The sequence below is a fragment of the Triticum urartu genome, chromosome 3, assembly GCF_003073215.2.
Source record: "Triticum urartu cultivar G1812 chromosome 3, Tu2.1, whole genome shotgun sequence".
NCBI lineage: Eukaryota > Viridiplantae > Streptophyta > Magnoliopsida > Poales > Poaceae > Triticum > Triticum urartu.
In genome coordinates, this window is record NC_053024.1 from 165032140 (window position 1) to 165056965 (window position 24826).

The window sequence follows — 24826 nt, forward strand, 5'->3', positions numbered from 1 at the left end:
TTGCAACTAATGAGTTAGTTGTGAGATGATGTATTATGGAACGAGTAAAGAGACTTGCTGATAACGAGATTGAACTAGGTATTAAGATACCGACGATCGAATCTCGGGCAAGTAACATACCGATGACAAAGGGAACAACATATGTTGTTATGCGGTCTGGCCGATAAAGATCTTCGTAGAATATGTGGGAGCCAATATGAGCATCCAGGTTCCGCTATTGGTTATTGACTGGAGACGTGTCTCGGTCATGTCTACATTGTTCTCGAACCCGTAGGGTCCGCACGCTTAAGGTTTCAATGATAGTTATATTATGAGTTTATGAGTTTTGATGTACCGAAGGAGTTCGGAGTCCCGGATGAGATCGGGGACATGACGAGGAGTCTCTAAATGGTCGAGACGTAAAGATCGATATATTGGACGACTATATTCGGACATCGGAAAGGTTCCGAGTGATTCGGGTATTTTTCGGAGTACCGGAGAGTTACGGGAATACGTATTGGGCCTTATTGGGCCATACGGGAAAGAATAAAAAGGGCCTCAAGGGTGGCCGCACCCCTCCCCTTGGTCTGGTCCGAATTGGACTAGGGAAGGGGGGTTCCCCCTTCCTTCCTTCTCCTTTTCCCTTCCTCTTTTCCTATTCCATATGGGAGGTGGAATCCTACTAGGACTAGGGAGTCCTAGTAGGACTCCACACTTGGCACGCCCCCTCCTAGGGCCGGCCTCCTCCTCCCTTGCTCCTTTATATACGGGGGCAGGGGGCACCTCTAGACACAAGTTGATCCACGTGATCATATTCTTAGCCGTGTGCGGTGCCCCCTTCCACCATAGTCCTCGATAATATTGTAGCGGTGCTTAGGCGAAGCCCTGCGACGGTAGTACATCAAGATCGTCACCACGCCGTCGTGCTGACGGAACTCTTCCCCAACACTTTGCTGGATCGGAGTCCGGGGATCGTCATCGAGCTGAACGTGTGCTAGAACTCGGAGGTGCCGTAGTTTCGGTGCTTGATCGGTCGGGCCGTGAAGACGTACGACTACATCAACCACATTGTGCTAACGCTTCCGTTGTTGATCTACAAGGGTACGTAGATCACACTCTCCCCTCTTGTTGCTATACATCACCATGATATTGCGTGTGCGTAGGAAAATTTTGAAATTACTACGTTTCCCAACATAGCCTTGGGCGACAAGACGTGCTTTGTTGCGAACCACTTGTCCATATTCATCTTGCTTGTTGCGAAACACCCATTTGGTACCAATGATGTTGTGGTTGTTGTCGGGCTTTACAACGAATGTCCACACTTGATTTCTCTCAAAGTTGTGTAGCTCTTCATGCATAGCGTTTATCCAATCCGGATCTTCCAATGCTTCTTCAACCTTCATGGGTTCAATGTGAGAGATGAATGAATAGTGTTCACAAAAGTTATCTAAACGAGTTTTTGAGCGAGTGATTCTCCCGGTTTGGATATCATTGTAGATTTGCTCCACGGGATGATCTTTAGCAATTCTTGCTCGAACTCGTGAAAGCTTTTGCTTGGGTCTTGGTTAAACATCTTCTTCATCTTGTTCTTCTTCTTGGCCTTCTTCATTGTCAGCGTTGCCGTTCTCTTGTCATGGTGGAGAAGGAGGTTGTTGACGTTCTTGGTGCACTTCCTCGTTTTCTTCATCTTGGTGTGTCCCACTCGTGGATGCTTCCGTATCAACTCTTGGTTCACCTTGTCGTGAGGTAGAAGCTTCCACTTGGACGGACGAGGTACTCTCCTTTATCTCCATTGGACGAATCTTGCCAATAGACAAGTCTTGGATTGCTTCCGAGGCATCTTTGTCTTCTACATCAATTGGCAATTGCTCTACTTGCGAGCCATTAGATTTATCAAACTTCACATCTACCGTTTCTTCAACCTTTTGGGTGAAATTGTTGTAGACACGGTATGTGTGAGAGTTTGAGCCATAACCAAGTAGGAAACCTTCATGAGACTTAGGAGCAAATTTAGAACGACGATGCTTATCAAGAATGTAGCACTTTGAGCCGAATACTCTAAAGTATCCAACTTGGGGTTTGTTACCGGTGAGGAGCTCGTATGCCATCTTGTCGAGTAGTTTGTGAAGATACAAGCGATTTGTTGCATGACAAGCTGTCTCAACCGCTTCCGCCCAAAAGTGTTTTGGCGTCTTGTACTCATCAAGCATCGTTCTTGCCATCTCGATAAGAGTCCGGTTCTCCCTCTCAACAACTCCATTTTGTTGAGGTGTGTACGTAGCCGAGAACTCATGTGCGATCCCTTCTTGTCAAGAAAGGTGTCCACATTTGCATTCTTGAACTCCGTTCCGTTGTCGCTCCGAACCTTCTTGATCTTCACATCAAATTGATTTTGGGCCTTCCTAGCAAAGTTTTTGAAGATCTTTTGGACCTGCGATTTGTCATCAAGAAAGAACACCCACGTAAATCTTGAAAAATCATCAACTATGACTAGACCAAATGATTTACCACCGAGACTCTTGTAGGCATTTGGACCAAAAAGATCCATGTGAAGTAGCTCGAGTGGTCTTCTTGTGGTCATGATGTTCTTAGCGCGATGACTTCCTCGAACTTGTTTCCCTGCTTGACAAGCACTACAAAGTCTATCTTTGTCAAATATGACATCGTTAACGCCAAGGATATGATTTCCTTTAATGAGTTTGTCAAGGTTTCGCATGCCCACATGGCCTAGCCTTCTATGCCACAACCAGCCTTTAGAAGATTTAGCAATTAAGCAAGTTCTAGGTTGAGCCTTTTTAGTGAAATCAACAATGTAAAGATCTCCTCTACGTATACCGGTAAAGAACATTTTATGATTATCTCTACGAAACACTTGGCAGTCTACTTCAGTAAATAGGACATTGAAACCGAAATCAGCAAGTCTAGATACTGAAAGTAAGTTGTAGCCAAGAGATTCAACGAGCATGACATTTTGTATGGAGCTATCATGTGAGATGGCCACCTTACCAAGGCCAACCACCTTACCCTTTGAATTATCACCAAAAGTGACATACTTTTGAGGGCCGTTGTTTCCAACAAGCTCATGGAACATGTCTTTATTTCCGGTCATATGATCAGTACATCCACTATCAAGGACCCATTCCTTTCCTCCAGCCATGTAGCCGTGAAGATTTTCCATAAGACCAAAGTGTCTCATCGCATCATCGAGATCATAGTCACTATCATCATCATCCTCATCAGAATATCCATGTTCAATATCATCTTGTGATTGGTCAATTCCTAGAGAGGGTAATTCATTAGATAAATGATCATTTCTACAGTTATCTTTATGAATTCTAATAGCTCTGGAAATGATATTGCTAATGATTCCAACATCTCCTTTGGCACTCGTAAGACTAGTAAGCTCAAATAAGCGATCACCAAATCTGGGATCATTGGAACTCATCTTAATCAAGGCAATAGACTTATGGAGGATTTCATCTAGATCTTTCAAGGAATAATTTGGAAAGAGTTCCTCAACAAATTTCCATATGGTGTAGGCACACTTAAGAGTAGGCAAACATCCAATCAAGTTTCTAGGAAAGCCTCTAGTGATAAGATTTACAGTTCTAAGATTGTGAATCATGTCAATAGACTCATCAAGGGTAGGATGCAAAGGATCAACATGAGGTGCACAAGGGCTAGCAATGTACTTGTTCAAATGATATTCATTGAAAATCTCAAGCATTTCATTTTTCCACTCATGAAAATATTCTCCATCAAGAATAGGCACTCTATGTCTAAGACTCCCAAAAGTAGACACATCCATCTTCCTCCAATGGTGTTTAAACCAAGGCAATGGAGACCAGAGCTCTGATACCAATTGAAAGGATCGAGAAGAGGTGTCTAGAGGGGGGTGATTAGACACTAAGTGCTAAAAGTTGCAGTTTTTAACTTCTTTAAGTTGAAGTGGAGTTTTGGCACAAGTTTAACAAGCATAATACATATCAAGCATGCATGGAAAGAGTATATGAGCAGCGTAAAGTAAAGCATGCAACTTGCAAGAATGTAAGGGGAAGGATTCGGAGAAATCAAACGCAATTGGAGACACGGATGTTTTTGTCGTGGTTCCGATAGGTGGTGCTATCGTACATCCACGTTGATGGAGACTTCAACCCACGAAGGGTAACGGTTGCGCGAGTCCACGGAGGGCTCCACCCACGAAGGGTCCACGAAGAAGCAACCTTGTCTATCCCATCATGGCCTTCGCCCACGAAGGACTTGCCTCACTAGCGGTAGATCTTCACGAAGTAGGTGATCTCCTTGCCCTTACAAACTCCTTGGTTCAACTCCACAATCTTTGTCGGAGGCTCCCAAGTGACACCTAGCCAATCTAGGAGACACCACTCTCCAAGAAGTAACAAATGGTGTGTTGATGATGAACTCCTTGGTCTTGTGCTTCAAATGATAGTCTCCCCAACACTCAACTCTCTCTCACAGGATATGAATTTGGTGGAAAGAAGATTTGAGTGGAAAGCAACTTGGGAAGGCTAGAGATCAAGATTCATATGGTGGGAATGGAATATCTTGGTCTCAACACATGAGTAGGTGGTTCTCTCTCAAAAAATGTGTATTGGAAGTATAGGTATGTTCTGATGGCTCTCTCCACGAATGAAGAGTGGGTGGAGGGGTATATATAGCCTCCACACAAAATCTAACCGTTACACACAATTTACCAATCTCGGTGGGACCGAATTGAGAAACTCGGTCGGACCGATTTAGCAAACCTAGTGACCGTTAGGGTTTTTGGTGGTACTGACTGGATCAACTCGGTGGGACCAATGTGCTAGGGTTAGGGTAAATCCAAAACTCGGTTTGACCGATTACTCAAACTCGGTGGGACTGATTTGGGTAATAAGTGAAACAGAGAGTTGGCCAAGCAAACTCGGTGGGGCCGATTGCATATCTCGGTGGGACCGAAAATATTGCAATAGGTAACAGAGAGTTTGCAAGCCCATCTGGTGAGACCGAGATCCCATCGGTGAGACCGAACTGATTAGGGTTTCTGGCAGTGGCTATGTCAACTGAACTCGGTGGCTCCAGATAGAAAGAATCGGTGGGGCCGAGTTTGAATTTTGGTGTGGGACATATTTGGAAGTGAGAAAGTGGTTGAGGGCTTTGGAGCATATCAATAAGCACTTTGAGCAAGCAAGCCATTAAGCAACACCTCATCCCTTCTTAATAGTATTGGCTTTCCTATAGACTCAATCTGATCTTGGATCACTAAAATAGGAAATGTGGAGTCTTGAGCTTGGAGCTTGAGCCAATCATTTGTCCTTGGCATTTAGAAGGGGTTCTGCATCCTCTAGTCCATGCCACTTCATTGTTGAACTTATCTGAAACATACTAGGTAAAAGTGTTAGTCCAACAAGAGATATGTTGTCATTAATTACCAAAACCACCAAGGGAGCACTTGTGCTTTCAGCATGACATGCGGGCCAGCTGAACTGCGGCGACCATCAACTTTCTACCACAGACACACCCGATTGGACGCGGTTTGCCTGCTCCACTGCTGTGCTCCGATCCGTACTCCTGCCCCATCGAATTTTCATCCAGCGGCTGTGACACATTTCGTCCCGGGCATCAATCCTCAGCTGGAGTACTTATGTACTATAGGTAGTACCCGCCGGTGTGGCCATCTACGCCTCGTAACGCCCCGACACCCAGCTGTGGCACCCTCGCCACGGCCACGCCACCACCGGCCGGTTCATCTCGAACGAGTGAGTCGCGAACCATGCCACCACCATGAGAATGACATGTGGGCCAGCCGCATTTAAGGTCCGCATGTCATTGACTCATAGGTCGGGCACTAAGCCACTGAAGTTCGGTCCCGTGGGCCCCGAGAGGGAAATGTAACTCCTGCGGCAGGCCTTGTGGTGCTCCCGCAGTACGAGCTCATGCCAAAACTGGAATTTGTTTCTTACTACTACCAACTAGTACTAGTAAGGTACACGTGCATTGCACGCATGAGATTCTGGTGGTTTGTGCATTATGCTTCTACATGTGGAGCTTTCTGGATTCTAACATGTGGCAAAATCTGGTGGAATGTAAGGTTTGGCAAGTTTGATTAACTTAGGTGAGTGTTTGGTTCAAGCCACACCTTAGGCAAGCCACACTAAGGCCCCACATGACATACACACAAAAAATGTGGCAAGATTCCCTTAGGCTTGCCAACTTATGGCTCTCATTTTGAAGAACTAATAACTTTGCCTAAGCTTAGTTGTGGCAAAGTTAGTCATGAATTAAGTTCAACCATGGAGTCTTCTAGATTATACATGTGGCAGAATCTGGTGGATGATATCCAACGGCCAGTACTGCTCGGATTTGCCATCTTTGTACCGTCGGATTGGCTTCATCCAACGACCAACTTTCAAAGTTTTTCACACACTATATAGGGGGTATAGATATAGATGTGTCGGTCCATTGCAATGGATCCAAAGTATATCTATTTAGTGGAGTGCACTCTAAACACATTATCTATTTATTTTTCTCTAACCTTCCATAGCCATGCAACCAAGCCACATAAGCTTCATGGGTGCCCCCACATAATATTATTCATACTACGTTCATTCAAAAAAAGATAAATCACCCAAAACAAGATCTTCCCATTTTTTGTTCCTACAATGTTGTGCCGTGCACGTACCTACTAGTTGTATAGTGGTAGAACTAGTAATATAATATTAGGAGTACAAACTTGGTACTAGTAGGAGTAGTACTAGTACTAAATTCTCCTACTCTATCAATGAGCCCCGTCTGACACCAAATTTCTTGGCTTCCGTGCTACAGCTATATCTTCCCCTTGTTTCTGTTTTCCAGCCCGACGGCGGGCGGGGTGTCAGTTTGCTCAATGGCGGTCCCACACAAAAGTGAAAATGCTAGGCAACACGCCTTCCCTAAGCTATGTGTCGTGCCGGACGGGCTGTGTTGTACTCCCGATTCCCGAGCATGTGGGGGTGCGACGCGAACGCGGCAGGCCTTTTCCTTTTACCAGCAATGTGCCCGTGCGTTGCGACGGATCCAAAGTAGTAGAATAGTAGTATTTGTTCACAAACTTGAAAGAAATCACTGTTGTTTTGATATACTCCTAATATATTACTCACTCCATACCTAAATATTTGTCTTTTTTGAGATTTCAAATGGACTATCACATACGGAATATATAGACATATTCTAGTGTTTCTAGCAAGATGCCCGCGCGTTGCACGAAGTTGATGGAAAAGGTAAGCACAACTTATAAATTGACGGATGGAGTACTAGTTACAGTGATGCATATAATTAAGCAAAGGGATCGCACATGTCGGTATTGACTGGAACGAGAATGCAACAGCACAATAAGAATTAAGGCCACGATGATGCGATCGCAGTGGTGGTTACAGAAGGAAAGAAGAAAGATGGATCCACGAATGTGCGACCTCCTCCTCCTCAACTTAGTGCGCCGGGCCACCGACCGGAGGCTAAGGAGCAGCGGCTTTTGTGGCGAGGTCGAGGTGCTTCTCAGCAAAGGCATCCAAGGCTTCCAGCCGGTTGAGGAAGGCCAACGTCGTAGCATCCTCACTGGCCTTGTAGATACCTATGTACACGATTTCCTCGTACACGTGGATGTGTAGGTCGACGAATTCTTGCAGGTGGAGGCGCCTCGCGGCGAGCGCGACCTCCAGGTGGACATTCTTCGTGGCGTCGGCGGGCAGTCGCAGGGCCACCAGTGCTCGAAAGAGGTTCCGGCCATGGAGGCCGATTAGGGTGGCAGGCAATGAGGAGCCCGGGCGCGCGGGCTGGAGGAGTACGGTGATGTCGTCCGCGAGCTTTTTGAGGATGGTGAACTTGTTGCTAGTGGCAACGATCATCTGGTCCAACTGAGAGTCGTAGTTGGCGTCGACGGTGGCCATCCACCAGCCGGTCTCCAACACTATCTGGAGATGATCCTCAGCGCCATGCCGCAGGCCGGTGTCGTGGACCATCTGGCGCAGCCGTTGGCCGCTCACGCTCATCGCCGCCATGGGTCTAGAGTGAGCTCTTTTGCTCTTAGTGTAGGTGCTTAGGCAAATGCTTAGGTGCGTACGATGTGGTAGATGCATTGGAACGGAGGGGCGCCTTTATATGAGCGCAATGAGGGCAAACTGTGTTGCATTCACATCATGCAGCCTCTTTTCCCGGACCTCCTCCCATTACTTCCCTCATGCATTAATTGAAGGAGGATGCATTGGCCGTTCAACATATCGGGAACCGCTACTCCCTCCCTCGTCTGCATTAAAGCCGTATCGGGAACAGCGCCGCCCGCTGTCAAATCGAATACTCCCTCCGTCTAGGTGAGTATTAAGTCATCTTACGAAAACCAAATAGTAAACACATAGGCGTGGTGCATTAGCTCTCACGTTGTTTCTTATTTTTTGACATAAATAGAGGAATCAACCAAGAAGAGATGTGGGGCTTGTATGCTTTTAATGACCTGAGACTATCAAACATGACATGCAGTGGTCAGTTCGTTGCACAAGAACAAATGCAACCCACATCAGCACACACGCATCTTATATAGCATCACATCCAATGGCTATAAAAGATGAATGAGACCAAATTATATCTCATCTAGATGAGTCCTAGCAAAACTGTATTAATAATACTTAGTACTCCTGCGCCATGTATCATATATTAGTATCATGTAGAACTTTATTTATTTATGAGGTATCCAGACGGCACTGCACCGCCAAGAAAAGAGGGTAACATCAAAAGTATGGACTACTTTTTTGAGTATGTTGGTAAGGTCCGGTCATAGTCACTTGTTGAAATCTCTAAAAAGACAAATACTTCCTCCGTCCGGAAATACTTATCATCAAAATGGATAAAAGGAAATGTATCTAGACGTATTTTAGTTTTAGATACATCTCTTTTTATCCATTTTGATGACAAGTATTTTTGGGCGGAGGGAGTAGAAAACAGAGTTGGTGATGATGGTGTGCGTGCCATCTTGCAATATAGGCCGTCGGATTTATATCTAACGGATAGGAAAGAAACTATGGCAATTTTGCAAAAATATGCCCACACGTCTCTCCACGTTCGCAAATAAGGCCTTCCCTCGTTCAACCTTTTATCTCACAAGATAAACTACTCATACAAATGCATCTTGATGTTCCGTGCAACGCACGTGCAGCTAGCTAATTTCTTTTAAAATAGTTGCTGCAATAATTGGGTTGAAGTGATATATTTTATGTCTTCCCCGAATGATTTCAGATTCACTAGTAGTAACAAAGAAAAGGTTGCCTTGTTAATTAACAGAAAACAGGGTGAAAACTATCACATGAGGCCGGTAAAAACAAGGCACACTGGGTTCAGCGTCATCGTCACTACAGCTGTGCGCGCGTGAGAAGTCTACATATCGAGGGGGCTACCGAGCGAGGCACCGAGACACAATGTTTGAGAGAGAAACCAATTGACAGATTATGATCAGATCGAGTTGTCACTCTTCTACTGTCATTGTTGGGGGGAGGGAGAGAAAGACGTATCGAGAGTGTGCGCGGTAGGCACAGAGGCACAACTAGCGAGTGTGTGTGTGTGTGTGTGTTTGAAAGAGGAGTATATAGATTATTATCAAGATCGATGTGCCACCCTACTCCTTCAGTTTCAGGTAGTGTGTGTGTGTATGTTTGAGAGAGAAGCTAGTCGATAGATTAGTATCAAGATCGAGGTGTCACCCTACTCCTTCGGTGTTGGGAAGTGTGGGTGTGGGGGGGGCAGTGACACTCACATATCTCTACTCTTATAAAAAACAGAGTTGGTGATGATGGTGTTCCTGCCATCCTGCAATATAGGCCATCCAATTTATATCCGACGGACAGGAAGGAAACTATGGCAATTTTGCAAAAAGATACCCACACCCCTCTCCGCATTTGCAAATAAGGCATTTCCTCGTTCATCCTTTTCTCCCACAAGATAAACTTCTCATACAAATACATCTTGATGTTCCGTGCAACGCATGGGTATCTTGCTAGTAGGGAGAAGGAGTTTGTGTGACACATATCTAGCTATATTAAGGGATATGTAGATAGCATATGTGTGAGAGACATTATTATACTTCGAGACATTATTGGTTGTGGGTGGGCGGAATTAAAGGGGTGGGCGTGTTAGACATAGAGAGCGTGTGTGTTTCTGTGTGAGAGACTTGTAGGATGGGGTAGAAAGACGAATTTAACCCTGACGGAGGGAGAGAAATACATGAAGTGCGCGTGTGTGATTCCGATGCCCACAGGGAAATGAGATATGTATGCGTGTGAGAGAGATTGCACAATTCATTCACGTATCACTATCTAGCGATCGTGGATGTGCATCGCTTGAACATAAGTCAATATCTACTTTGTATCGTGGCCAAAGGTACAATATCGATTCAACGCTATAAAGATTGGACACTCACATATCACATTTTTTCTATTTAAATAAACCTTTTCAGTTGTGCATGCCAAAGTTATAGTGATGTTTCTTCAAACAACCAATGTAGCTATAATGTACATGCACCATTGTTACTCTTGCATTCAAATTCATTAGTCTTGGATGATTTAAGTTTCTATTTTGAAGTAATATATGTAATATTCATATATGAATTCAACGGGTACGCAATTTATGAAATGGAGGCTATGTAATCATATGAGGTAACACTTTTAAGTAGCTGACTACAATATCCATTTCTTTTTGTGCGCCTCTACACTAACACGTCAATGCATTATGTTTAAAGTAAATAACCAATGGCATTAAATTATCTATTTACACGAGAAATACATAGGCTGAGCGTTTGATCCCTTTTTTGTGAACGCGCCACTACACCCGTATGATTGGCCGCGCCCGTGCGAACGTCCAAGTTATCGGCGCATCATCCCGAGTTATTGTTTTTTTTCTGGGGTGGACTTCACACCAGTTATTAACTGCTGACGCGTGCCCCGTGTACACAGTCTAGCATGACCTTCCCGCTAGCACGGTCCAAAATTAGTTGAAACTGGATACGAATGATCCCGCGGGCGGCAAAATCTCCCGCCTCCTTCTAAAATTTCCGCCACCTTAGTCTTTAGCATGCGAAATCCCCCTTTTGTCCTTGGTGCACGGAGACCAACAGTTACAATACCGCCCTCATCTACATTATAGGTCGGGGCTGCTTTGGTAACTCCGGTTCCCCCACTACACGGCACCCCCATTTCCTCTCCCCCTCCCGCAAAAACGACTAACTCCACAGCACCTGAGCATCTTACATCACGCCGTCCGTACTTCATCACCCTTTCTCCCCTCCCCTCTCAAAACCCTAGACTGCTCATCCACCGGCGTACCATAGCCCATTCACTGCCAGCGGCGTCCACCTCGCCGGATCTGCTTCTGCGGCCGCATCTACCCCTCCCACCTCCCCTAGAAACAAGTAGACTGCTCATCCACCACTTTACCATAGCCCATTCAGTGTCGGCCTTGTCCACGGCGTCGGATCTGCTTCGCCGGTACTCTCGTCAACCACCACGCATCTGCAGCGGCTCATTCGTACTCGCCACCGGAGACGCTTCGTCCACTCCCCCGGAGTCGCCCCACCGACGCCCCCGTCGACGGCCTCTGATCCTCTTCGCTGACACCTTCCTCAACCCTACCAGAGCCGCTTCGCCGACACCTTCCTCAACCCTACCGGAGCCGCTTTGCCGACACCATCATCAACCCTACCGGAGTAGCTTCGCCTATACCATTCTCAACCCTACCGGGGCCGCTTTGACAACTCACAAGTCCACGGCCTCAGATCCGCTTCCTCGCACCCTCATCCAACCTACCGGAGCAGCTTCTGACGCCCCGTCCACGGACGTAGATCCGCATCGTCGACACCACCCTTAACCCAACCAGCAGAGGAGCTTCTGACGCCCCGTCCACGGCCGCAGATCCGCATTGTCGACACCATCCTTAACCCAACCACCGGAGCAGCTTCTGACGCCCCGTCCACGGTCGCAGATCCGCGTCATCGACACCATCCTTAACCCAACCACCGGAGAAGCTTCACCTACGCCCTCGTCCACGGCCACAGATCCGCTTCGCCCACACCGTAGTCCACCCTACCGGAGCCGCTCCACAAACACCCTACTCGACGGTTCTAGATCTCCTTAGCGGACCCCGACAGTCAGCGCAGCATCATCACCCTCGACGTTTCTACCCTGATTCCCACCGTCTGGAGAGATGCCAAGCACCCGCCACGGCCTAGGTACTTGTCACCTTTAAACCCGTCCAGCATCACCTGCCCGATGTACTTCAAATATACTAACCGGTCGCTGTTACCTGTTATGCAGCTGGCAAAAACTACAAGGACGATGTTTCTTCTGGATCTAACAACTTGGCCAACCAAGATCCTGGACTGAGGCATTGCTATGATCTTGTAAGTGTGTGTGTGTCTCTCTCTCTCTTGTATTGTTCTGTGCCTGCCAGCATGCATTGCTAGGATTTTCGACCAGTAATCCCTTTGTGCAGACAATGATTTCTACTACTGGCTGCTAAATTAGATATGTAGATGTCATACATGATACTACCTCGTACCTCCGTTCCTAAATATAAGTCTTTCTGGAGATTCCACTATAGGCTACATACGGAGCAAAATGAGTGAATCTACACTCGAAAATGCATCTATATACATCTGTATGTGGTCCATACTAGAATCTCTACAAAGACATATATTTAGGAACAGGGGCAGTACATTACACAAAATCGTAGGTGGCATGTAGGAATTCCAGTGCACTACATTAGGCTCCCTTAGAGTGCCTGCTAGTCCAGCATATAGAGTCATGCCTAGTTTATGGTACACACACAATCGTTAATTGGTGGTTTAAATATGCGCAAGGGATATGCAATGTAGTATCATGTAGAGATGTCTGAAATTAGCTGTGTCAACTTGCAGATAGGGTTACATAATGAAAAAGTAAAAGATGTATGTGGCAATTTCATGGAACATCGCAAAAAAGGAGAGGCAGCGGTGAGCCTATACAGTGTGCTATGGTATGTCACTCCTCCATTGCAATCATCGTGACATGTTATTTGTATGCCAGTTCTATTAGCCAAGTTTCTCAGGGACAGTTATTACGAGTTATCCTAAGAAAATAAGCACCTGTGAATATAAGCTCCATGTAATAAGCCAACTAGTTCTTTTCATTGCGTTTTCAGCTTATCTTTGGTATGATCAGTGGAAAGTCTAGATTGCATTATATTTTCTTCATTTTGCTGCCCATATGGAAATTAATTTGACTTGCAAACATCACAAATTGAACCTAGTGCAGTAATTAATATGATAGGAAAACAGACCATCACTATTTGCTCAAAATGCAAATACAAAGATACCATCTACTTGGCATAATCTACTTTGGTCAATGTTTTCCATAGAGATCCCATTGTCTAATTTAAACGAAGAACGCATGACCCACATTTAAATGAAGAACAATTATTTATTGAAATTCGATGGTCCAAGTGGTTGGTTATTATCGTATAGCAGCAGCACCTGAAAGCATCATATAGTAGCAGCAGCTCATAGCAACTCATCATACAGCAGCAGCAGTCTACAATTCATCATATACCAGTAGCAACTCATAGCAATTCATCATATAGCACCAGAAGGAGCAGCTCATAGCAATTCATCATATAGCAGCAGCAGGAGCAGCTCATAGCAATTCAACATATAGCAGCAGCAGGAGAAGCTTGTAGCAACTCATCATATAGCAACAGCAGCTCATAGCAATTCATCATATAGCAGCAGCATCTCATAGCAACTCATCATACAGCAGCAGCAGCAGCTCATAGCAATTCATCATATAGCAGCAGCAGGAGCAGCTCATAGCAATGCATCATATAGCAGCAGCAGAAGCAGCTCATAGCAATTCATCGTATAGTGGATCAGAATGAAAATTTGGCAAAAAAATCAGAGGAGATCCTCACATTGTTGGATGAGCTCATCCTTCAACAGTACCTCAAGGCCATGGCCTGGGAGGAGGGGAGGGGGAATAAGGTGCCTTCTTCCGTAGTGTGGCATCAGCCGTAGTTGTGCAGCGCCCGCCGGAGTAGTGCGTTGGACGAACCACAGTGGAGCAGCTGCTGGAGACCATGAGAATGAGGGGTGGTGCCAGAGGGAGGAGGAGCCAGGGAGATTTGCCCCTACCCGCCGGCAATGTAGCCTAGATGGACGTAGCATCGTCGAGGACCAGGCCATATGGGACCAGTGGCGATGGCTCGATGGAGGAACCCTAGTGCTGCAGGCAGGGGATCGAGGTAGAGGGAAAGGGGAGACGAGATGCAAGCGGGCAGGGCAATGAATGCTTGTGTGTTTGTTTTTACTTGAGGGTCAGGTGTGACACAGGCGTCAGCAGTTGCATTTTGAGTGTAATATAGGCAGACAACAGAGTCATTTCACTATTCCCCTTCCCTTCAATTTTTAGTGAGGTTCTACCCGAAACGCCCCCCTCCAAAGAGAAATTACTTAATCCCAAGCCCATAACTCAAAAATGACTTCTTTACATCTTTTATGGCTTATTTTGACAATATGCCCTGAAAAGGCGGAATCGAACTGGCCCTTAACCTGCAATTCAATTGTGCGTGCAATGATGAATCACTCCTGCCTGCTATCTGTACATTTAGGCATCATCATACATGGCATAACCTAATACATGTGCATTCCATTGTAGAATCTGGAATATGCAATGTTTATGTTAGTTCATACGTTGCACATGATGTTTAAATGCCCCTTAAATCTGGTCAGTCAAGTGATGGTCTTTAAGCCTCCTTCTTTTCTTCTTTTCTTGATATGTAAGATTTTCTCACACATCTGTTCAATTTCTTGTTTGCATCAGCCAGCCATACTAGGACTGTTTTCTTTAATTACTTGTTGTTCTTCACCTAACACTCTAACAGAGCTTGTCAACGATTTAAACACTAAGGGCTGCTGTAGTGGGGCCTTGTCTAACTCATAGGTGACATAAAGGTTTGGCTGTACACTACAGTAGGCTCTCCAAGAGTACCTGGAGATCCAGTTCGAAGGTATGCCTAGTTTTTACATAGTGCACACATAGTAAATGCTCATTTCATTATGTGCAAGTGCAAGAGATGCGGCATGTTTCATTATGTGGTGGTGTTTTGTTATAATCTCATCCTTTTGTGTTCACAGACTGGAAAGTATGCATATTTATCTTCCAAGGAGACGAGTAACTAGTTTGTGTCACCTTGCAGAGAGGGTGCAATGAAGATAAGATTGAGGATTTCCAAGTACAAGATGTTAGGAAGGATCCTTGCAAGAGAAGTAGGAGCTGCGCTAAGCCTCTTCAACCTGCTAAGGTAAGTCACTGTATGCAACTCAACAGTTCAATTCCTTGTTTGTTTCAGGCATAGTTAATTTTCTCTTTTCAATTGCTTTATTTGTCCTCAGTTAATGAGATGCCCAAATAATCATGCCTGATGTTCAGTACTTGTATCAGTATTAGTTGACATAATTAAAGGCCTTACCATTTAATTACTCTGCCGAAGTGTGCCTGAAGCTTTGAAGTCTATTAACCAACTATTATTGCATGAGGCTCACAATCTAGTTTATACTACGCTAATGATTGCATAGTTTTGCCTGCTGTAGTATGTTTGTATGAAACCATCTGCTGTTCATTATGCTCCCTAAGACTTTAATTGAGGCACAGAATGGCCAACTGCTTGCTTACTTATATGTAACATGATGTCTACATTTGTAACTTGTCTGTGTTTTTGATTGGGCCCCAACATCATGCTCCTCTGGTGAGCTAAGAGGGATTTCTGTATGCAGGCTACATAGACTATCTTTTTTATAATTTTTAAAATATCACCTGCTTATGCTTCATGACGTGTAACATTTTTTTTAAAGTGACGTGTAACATTATTGTTAGTCCTGTTTTGCCATGTAGTACAAAATAGTGTCTTGTTCGCTTCACTGTTGTAACTATATTTTTGCCCTAGTCATGTGTACTTACAGAAACATTTCAGGATGAAGTGACATCAACACAAAGATCTGCGAGCAATGCGGCATGGCCGTTACCAAATGATTATGGATTGGAATTGGAATGTGCTGATGTTCTCGAGCATCAACTAGAGGTGGCAAGACAACATGGACATGATTGTCAATGTATAATCAACAAGTTGAGACTGGACATGCAGGTATTAGATGCAGGAGTCAAAAAATGAAACAAGACACTGAGGTAACCATGAAGGAATTGGAGATTTTGCAGACTGAAATTTGTACTATCTGAATCCGGCCAATCCTATTTTCTGAAGAGATTATAGTTCAAATGGAGTTAAGTTGATGCGCGTCCATGATGTATGAGCTGTATTTGCCTAGTGTATGTAATTTGCTGTTTGTGTATGCTTTATTATCACCTGTGCCGAACCATAATGCCCAGTGGGTATAATCGGCTGTAATTTCTTTATTGTGTAGTGTAGGATTATTCTACCTTTCTATGCCTTGATCTCTTTGTTGTATAATGCATGCTTTTTAGAGGTGATAGTATTGAGTAGGATAATTCTTTGAATATGCTATATCGTACAAACGGGGGCCAACTCGCCCGACCATGGCCCTTCACGGGCCGTCGGATCCATGGGACTTCTACGTCTCGTAGGATCCATGGGCCTTGTACGTCTCGTAGAATCCATGGGCCTTCTACGTCTCGTAGGATCCATGGGCCGCCGACTCATTTATGGGTCTTGTATGGGCCTTTAATGGGCCGTAGACGGGCCTTTAATGGAAATCGTATGTTTTATGGGCTGACCATAACGGGCCGTTAATAGGCCGTATTTGGTGATGCTATGAAAATGGCCCAACAGACTAACGGTCCACAAATGGGCCGACTGTAACGACAGACTGAATTTGGCCCACAAGCAGAAAATGACAGTAACGGGCCGTAAGTAACCAAATGCTGCAAATGAGCCCAAGAATAAATGGGCCCTCAAAAGGCCGAAAGTTAACTTGGGCTGGAAACGGCCCAACGGAATAACGGGCCGTTAATGGGTATAAAGTGATGCACTATTCATTATGGGCCAGTTTCACCACGGGCCGTTAATGGGTGTAAAGTAATACATTGTTCATTACGGGCCAGTTTCAGCACGGGCCGCTAATGGGCCAAGAGTTACAAAGGGCCTCATATCGGCCGAAAGACGTCATGGTCTATACATGGGCCAGAAGTGAAAACGAGCTGGAATCATATTGGATGGCCCAGATGACGCTACTGGGCCTAATTCGGATAGGGCGTAACGGGCCTTGGGTTAGCGGGCTGTAAATGGGCTACATGCGAACAGGCCGTTAACAGGCTTTCCATGGGCCGGCCCGCCAGCTTTTGACCAAGTCAAACGGGCCGGCCTTTTCACAGGAATGGGCCACTATTGGGCCGTGCCACGTGTCGACGTATCATAGGCGCCTTATGTCCAGTGAGTGGATGACATCTGTCCCAACGATGAGCCGACACGTGTTTCCTCTAGCCAATGATGATTTTACACGTGGAAAATCCCCATTGGTCGGGGCTGTTAACGGGTTATCAGATCCAAAACCCGACCCAATAGCTTAACGGTGTTCCGTTACGGTGGATGCCACATGTCGGTCACCCTTGACGAAAGCACTTCTGCGACGCGCGATTTATCATCATGGAAGTGGACACTTCCGTGATGATAATTTTGGTAATGTCATGGAACACTTCTACGACAGCACAGGTAAGACTATCTTGATTATGTCATAAACTTGTGATGGATGTACATGCACGACAAAAAATGCGACCTACTATGACAAACACGTATCATCACGGAAGTGTATTTTTTTGTAGTGATATTCGCTACCATCATCATAGGTGCTTCGTGTCGTGCTAGCACTGCTCCTCAAGACCTCAACCCATCAAGCGAAATAACATGCCACTCATAATTCCAAAGCTTGGGTGTTGAAATACGAATGTGATATGATCCTCATACTACTAAAGTAGAGAACATTTAATTGGTCACCTAATATTTCTATATTCGTTTCGAAAAGCATGTGTGCCACCCACTGGTCCAACTAGTTCCACTTTCCTGATTTTACTCTTGATGCTTAGAATTTCCCCCTTTTATCTACTCTACTACTTTTTGTCTTACTAGCATTACTCCACCCTTCAAGCTAAACAACACAACACTCAAAATTCCAAAGCTTACTTGTTCAAATATGATTGTGATATGATAATGATATTACTTAACATACACATTTAATTGGTTAGCTAAAGGTCCCACTTGAGTCTCCAAATGCATGTCGCGACATATAGAGAGACATCAGAGTTACATTTCTTTGTCACTTGTTGGTTGTACTTTCTTGTCCATACCAAATCTTAGTTGTTATTTCAAAGCAAACATCGGTTGCTAACTACCTTTGCATGGTTTGCAGCTTCAGATCTGCCATCCCACTGCCACGGTCAACACTATACTCATCATGCTTACGGTTTCTCCATTTTATGATGACCACGATGAGCCTACGTGGTTCTTGTCGTAATAGAACTGCTCCACCCATCGAGCTAAACAAGCTTAGTTGTACAAATTCAAATATGATATTATGCTTAATTGGACAGCTAAATGTTCCTACTTTAGTTTCGAAATGCATGTAAGCCACATATGTATAGAAAGACTTGTAATATCTTCAATCTGCTTGCTCTTCTACTCTTCTTTAAGATGATCCTCTTCTCTTCTTTAATAAGTATGTTCCATGTTGGGAAGAGTAGCAGAGACATTTGCGGTCGACTGGTCAGGTCGACTTGTTCTCCCTTAGTATATTTTGAATCTGTCAGGTCAGGTCGACTTGTTCTTCTTTACTATATGTTGAAGCTGTCATCTGTGAAGTATCATCACTTCTGGAGTTCTCATAATGTGACGCCCCAAGACCAACGCTCCAGACGCCTTCCTTTTTATCATTGTTACTGCGTGTTTCTTTTGTTTTTTGCATTCATCATGTCATCATTTGTATTACATCGGCACTTCCTTGCCGTCATTTTACAAAACCTGCATCCGTCGTCGTTGTTGTTTCTCCCTTTGCCTTCATCACCTTCTCTCGGACCGCTCTCTTCTCTCTTGTCTTCTCTGTGGCCTTTTGTCAGCCCCCATTGTCTTTGCTTTCCCCTCTCGCTAAATGTCAATCCTCTCTGCACAGTGCACAGATCCCCTCGCTCGTGTCTGAAAGTTGCCCCGAACGTGACCCGCTTTGTCGTCACCGTTAGATTCGGATCATCCCCAAACATCCCTAAAACATCTGCGATTATTTGTTCGGACTCCCAAAGCATTTTATTCTCGACCGTCCAATTACGATCGGAGGGTCATTCTAATCCCTTTATAAATTTCTTTTGCTATATATAGTAGGCTAACCCCTAGCCTAATCTGCCCCAACCCTAGTTTCTAGGAGTTTTGTCCCTGCCGCCGCCGCCGCACTCGTCTCCCACCTCGGGATCCATCCCCATCCAAACCTGCCGGATCCCCGATCCAATCCATAGCCACCTTATTCACCCAACCAACCAGCTCCAGTCGCCGATCTCCTCGTGCCCGAGGCCTCAGCCCCGTCGACGACTAAGACCAGCAGCAGCTCCTCACGCGCCCCTGCTCCTCCCCAAGCATGCTCCCGCACCGCCGTCCCGTACGCTGCTCCTCCCCGAGCCGCGCTCGCTCAATCTAGACTGACAGGGTCCCGAGCACCTCGATCCGCTGCCTGGTTGTTTCTCCGTCCGACTCTGGCAAGCCACCGGCCACAAGGACCTGCCGGAGATGCCCTCTTTTCCTCGCGCCCGAGCTTGCTCCACCTCGAGGTCGTCCACCTCGCTTCCCTGTCCGGCGACCGCGAGCACCACGCCACAGGCCCCTGCGTCGTCCCCCTGCTTTCTCTCTCGTTTCCCTTTATTTTTTGCGCTCTCTCTCTCTCTCTCTCTCGTTTCTCTTTGTGCCCAGGAAGCCGCCGCCTCAATCCCCAGCGCCGCGCGAACCACCTCACCAACGGTAGCACCGTAGGTCCAGCGCCGAGCCCCCGCTCCTTCTCCTCTCAGTCTTCCTTCCCTTCTCCTCTATATCTCTCTCAAACTTCCTCTCTCTGTCCAGGAACCCAGGAGCGCCATGGTGCCGCCGTTCGAACTAAGCCCCGCTGGATTTCTTGATTCCCGGCCGCCCTCGACCGTACCCCGTTGCTCATTGTTCCTCGATGTCTTCTTCTTCGTAAGCCCCGTCAACGCCCGGTCCATCCTCTGCTTCGTCTCCACCGTGCCCCCCTGTCGCTCGCGTTGACCACGCACTCGCTCAGCCTGCCTCCAAGCCGCCCCTTGGGCCAGATCCACCGCGGCCTGTTGGCTCTCCTGCGGGCCGCCTCACCACCGACCAGGCCGAAGCCCATGGGTGAGCTTCCCCGCAGCGCCCCCTCTGTTGGCCCAGCCTGTGTGGTTTGAGCCCATAGTTGTTTTTTCCTGTGTGCTGCAAATTTGTCTATTAACTCAGAAAGCAGTTTTACAGAAAAGCCCTCAAACTTCATGCATTTAATAACTCCACAACCGTGCATCACATGTAAAAACTTTAAATATGTAAAATGCTTAGAATTTCATCTAGTTTCACAATATGCCACTTTCATCTATGTTAAAAAAAATTAAAAATGGCATTTGCTTTTATTTTGCTTAATTACTTGTTAAAATGCTTTATTTCATAACTAAATAACCGTAGCTCTGAATCTAATAAACTTTATATGTATTTGGGGTGAAAAAAATGCATAGATTTAACATGGTGGCCTTACCTTGCATGTTTAACAACTCTAAAATTATGTTTAGGGAAGAACAGTACCAAATTCAAAATATGCGGAATTGTTGTTTGTTGTTCCAGCCTCATTTAAACTTGCCTAAATAGTTAGTTTAATTATGCTTCACCTCTTGCCATGTTTAACAACATTTAATATTGGTGAGTAGCTTAAACGAGAGCAAATTAAATAATTGAATGTGGTGTTTCGTCAATATGCAACTCGTTGCATATTGAGCTCCACTTAATTTGAAGTGTTGTTTGTTGCACTTTGCCATGCCATGAATACTTAAACCGGACATGCATCATACTTGATTGTGCATCATGCCATGTTTATGTGATAGTTGTTTACCATGTTGTTTGCTTCTTTCCGGTGTTGATTCTTCTTGATAGTTCCGGGTTTCGTTGCGATTGTGAGGATCCATTCGACTACGGTGTTCGACTACTTCATGGACTTGTTCTTCATCCTAGTGGGATTTCAGACAAGATGACCGTCACCTTGAATCTCACTACTATCTTTGTTATGCTAGTTGTCTCGATGCTATCGCTATGTCGCGCTACCTACCACTTGTTTATTAAGCCTCCCAAATTTCCATGTTACCGCTTTGCTCAGCCCCTCTTATAGCGTTGCTAGTTGTAGGTGCAGGTGCAGGTTGTTCCATGTTGGGACATGGATTTTCATGGATATCATGGGATATCACGATATCTCTTATTTAATTAATGCATCTATATACTTAGTAAAGGGTGAAAGGCTCGGCCTTATGCCTGGTGTTTTGTTCCACTTTTGCCGCCCTAGTTTCCGTCATGCCGGTGTTATGTTCCTTGATTTTGCGTCCCTAACACGACGATGGGTATGAGACCCTCTTGATATTTTGCTTTGAATAAAACTCTTCTAGCAAGGCCCAACATTGGTTTTACCATTTGCCTAATAACAACTAAAAAAACTTTCATAGGGACCGGCTAGCACCTATGGACTCTTAATCAACCCCCGGGTCAGTGCTCCTCATGAGTGTTGGTCCAAACCGGGCAGACCGCGGGGCCGCCTCGGCGAAACCCGAGGTATTTGGTGTATACCTGTAGGCTGACCCATCCAGTGTACCCTAAGAACGAGATCGCGCAACTCCTATCGGGCTAGGTCGGTGCATCGGGAGGTCTTGCTGGACTAGTTTTACCATTGTCGAAATGTCTTGTGCATCGGGATTCCGAGTCTGATCGGGTGTCCCGCGATGGAGAATTGTCTCCGCGGATCGTGAGCTTGTCATGGGCTAAGTTGGGACACCCCTTGTCGGTGTCAAAACCGGCGGATCTCGGGTAGAGGGTCCCAAACTGTGCGTCTAAGGCGGATAGTAACAGGAGGCAGGGAACACGATGTTCTACCCAGGTTCGGGCCCTCTTGATGGAGGAAAAACCCTACGTTCTGCTTGATTTATTCTTCATGATATGGGTATTACAAGAGTTGATCTACCACGAGATCTGAGAGGCTAAACCCTAGAAGCTAGCCGCTACGTCTTGAGCTTGCGTTGGTTTTCCCCGAAGAGGAACAGATGATGCAGCAGAGTAGCATAAGTATTTCCCTCAGTTTTTGAGAACCAAGGTATCAATCAAGTAGGAGGCCACGCTCAAGTCCCTCGTACCTGCACAAAGCAATAGCTACTCACAACCAACACGATTAGGGGTTGTCAAGCCCTTCACGGTCACTTACGAGAGTGAGATCTGATAGATATAATATTTTTGGTATTTTGGTATAAAGATGCAAAGTAAAAAGTAAAAGGCAAAGTAAAAAAGAAAAGCAAGATTAAAGTGATGGAAATTGATATGATGAGAATAGACCCGGGGGCCATAGGTTTCACTAGTGGCTTCTCTCAAGAGCATAAGTATTCTACGGTGGGTGAACAAATTACTGTTTAGCAATTGACAGAATTGAGCATAGTTATGAGAATATCTAGGCATCGTCATGTATATAGGCATCACATCCGTGACAAGTAGATCAAAACGATTCTGCATCTACTACTATTACTCCACTCATCGACTGCTATCCAGCATGCATCTAGATTATTAAGTTAAAAACAAAGTAACGCCTTAAGCAAGATGACATGATGTAGAGAGATAAATTCATGCAATATGAAATAAACCCCATCTTGTTATCCTCGATGGCAACGATACAATACATGCCTTGCTGCCCCTTCTGTCACTGGGTAAGGACACCGCAAGATCGAACCCAAAGCTAAGCACTTCTCCCATGGCAAGAACTACCAATCTAGTTGGCCAAACCAAACGGATAATTCGAAGAGACTTGCAAAGATAACCAATCATACATAAAAGAATTCAGAGAAGATTCAAATATTATTCATAGATAGACTTGATCATAAACCCACAATTCATCGGTCTCAACAAACACACCGCAAAAACAAGATTACATCGAATAGATCTCCACAATAGAGGGGGAGAACTTTGTATTGAGATTCAAAGAGAGAGAAGAAGCCATCTAGCTACTAACTATGGACCCGAAGGTCTGAGGTAAACTACTCACACTTCATCGGAGAGGCTAGGATGATGTAGAAGCTCTCCGTGATGACGGCCCTCTTCCGGCGGAGCTCCGGAACAGGCCCCAAGATGGGATCTCGTGGATACAGAAAGTTGCGGCGGTGGAATTAGGTTTTTGGCTCCTGTCCTGATCGTTTGGGGGTACGTGTGTATATATACGAGGAAGAAGTACGCCGGAGGAGCAACGAGGGGCCCACGAGGCAGGGGGGCACGCCCTAGGGGGCGCCCCCCACCCTCGTGACCGCCTCTTTTGTTCCTTGGAGCAGGGTCCAAGTCTCCTGGATCACGTTCGGTGAGAAAATCACATTCCCGAAGATTTTATTCCGTTTGGACTCCGTTTGATATTCCGTTTCTTCGAAACACTGAAATAGGAAAAAAACAGCAATTCTGGGCTGGCCATCCGGTTAATAGGTTAGTCCCAAAAATAATATAGAAGTGGAAAATAAAGCCCAATATAGTCCAAAACAGTAGATAATATAGCATGGAGCAATCAAAAATTATAGATACGTTGGAGACGTATCAGGCATCCCCAAGCTTAATTCCTGCTCGTCCTCGAGTAGGTAAATGATAAAAAGAGAATTTTTGATGCGGAGTTCTACTTGGCATAATTTCAATGCAAATTTTCTTAATTGTGGTATGAATATTCAGATTAGAAAGATTCAAGACAAAAGTTTATATTGACATAAAAATAATAATACTTCAAGCATACTAACAAAGCAATTATGTCTTCTCAAAAATAACATGGCCAAAGAAATTTATCCCTACAAAATCATATAGTCTGGCTATGCTCCATCTTCACCACACAAAGTATTTAAATCATGCACAACCCCGATGACAAGCCAAGCAATTGTTTCATACTCTAAATTTTTCAAAACTTTTTCAATCTTGACGCAATACATGAGCATGAGCCATGGATATAGCACTATAGGTGGAATAGAATGGTGGTTGTGGAGAAGACAAAAAGGAGAAGATGGTCTCACATCAACAAGCCAAGTTCTATAATGTAAAATTCCCACTAGTATATGAAAGTGACAACATATGAGACTCTCTATATGAAGAACATGGTGCTACTTTGAAGCACAATATATGAGACTCGCTATATCATGGTGCTACTTTGAAGCACAAGTGTGCAAAAAAGGATAGTAGCATTGCCCCTTTTTATTTTTTTTATTTTTTTGGGCCTTCTTTTTTTCTTTGGCCTTCCCCTTTTTTTATTGGGACAATGCTCTATTGAATGATGATCATCACACTTTTATTTATTTACAACTCAATCATTACAACTCGATTCTAAAACAAAGTATGACTCTATATGGATGCCTCCGGCGGTGTACCGGGATATGCAATGAATCAAGAGTGACAAGTATGAAAAATTATGAACGGTGGCTTTGCCACAAATACTATGTCAACTACATGATCATGCTAAGCAATATGACAATGATGAATGTGTCATGATGAACTAGATGGTGGAAAGTTGCATGGCAATATATCGCGGAATGGCTATGGAAATGCCATA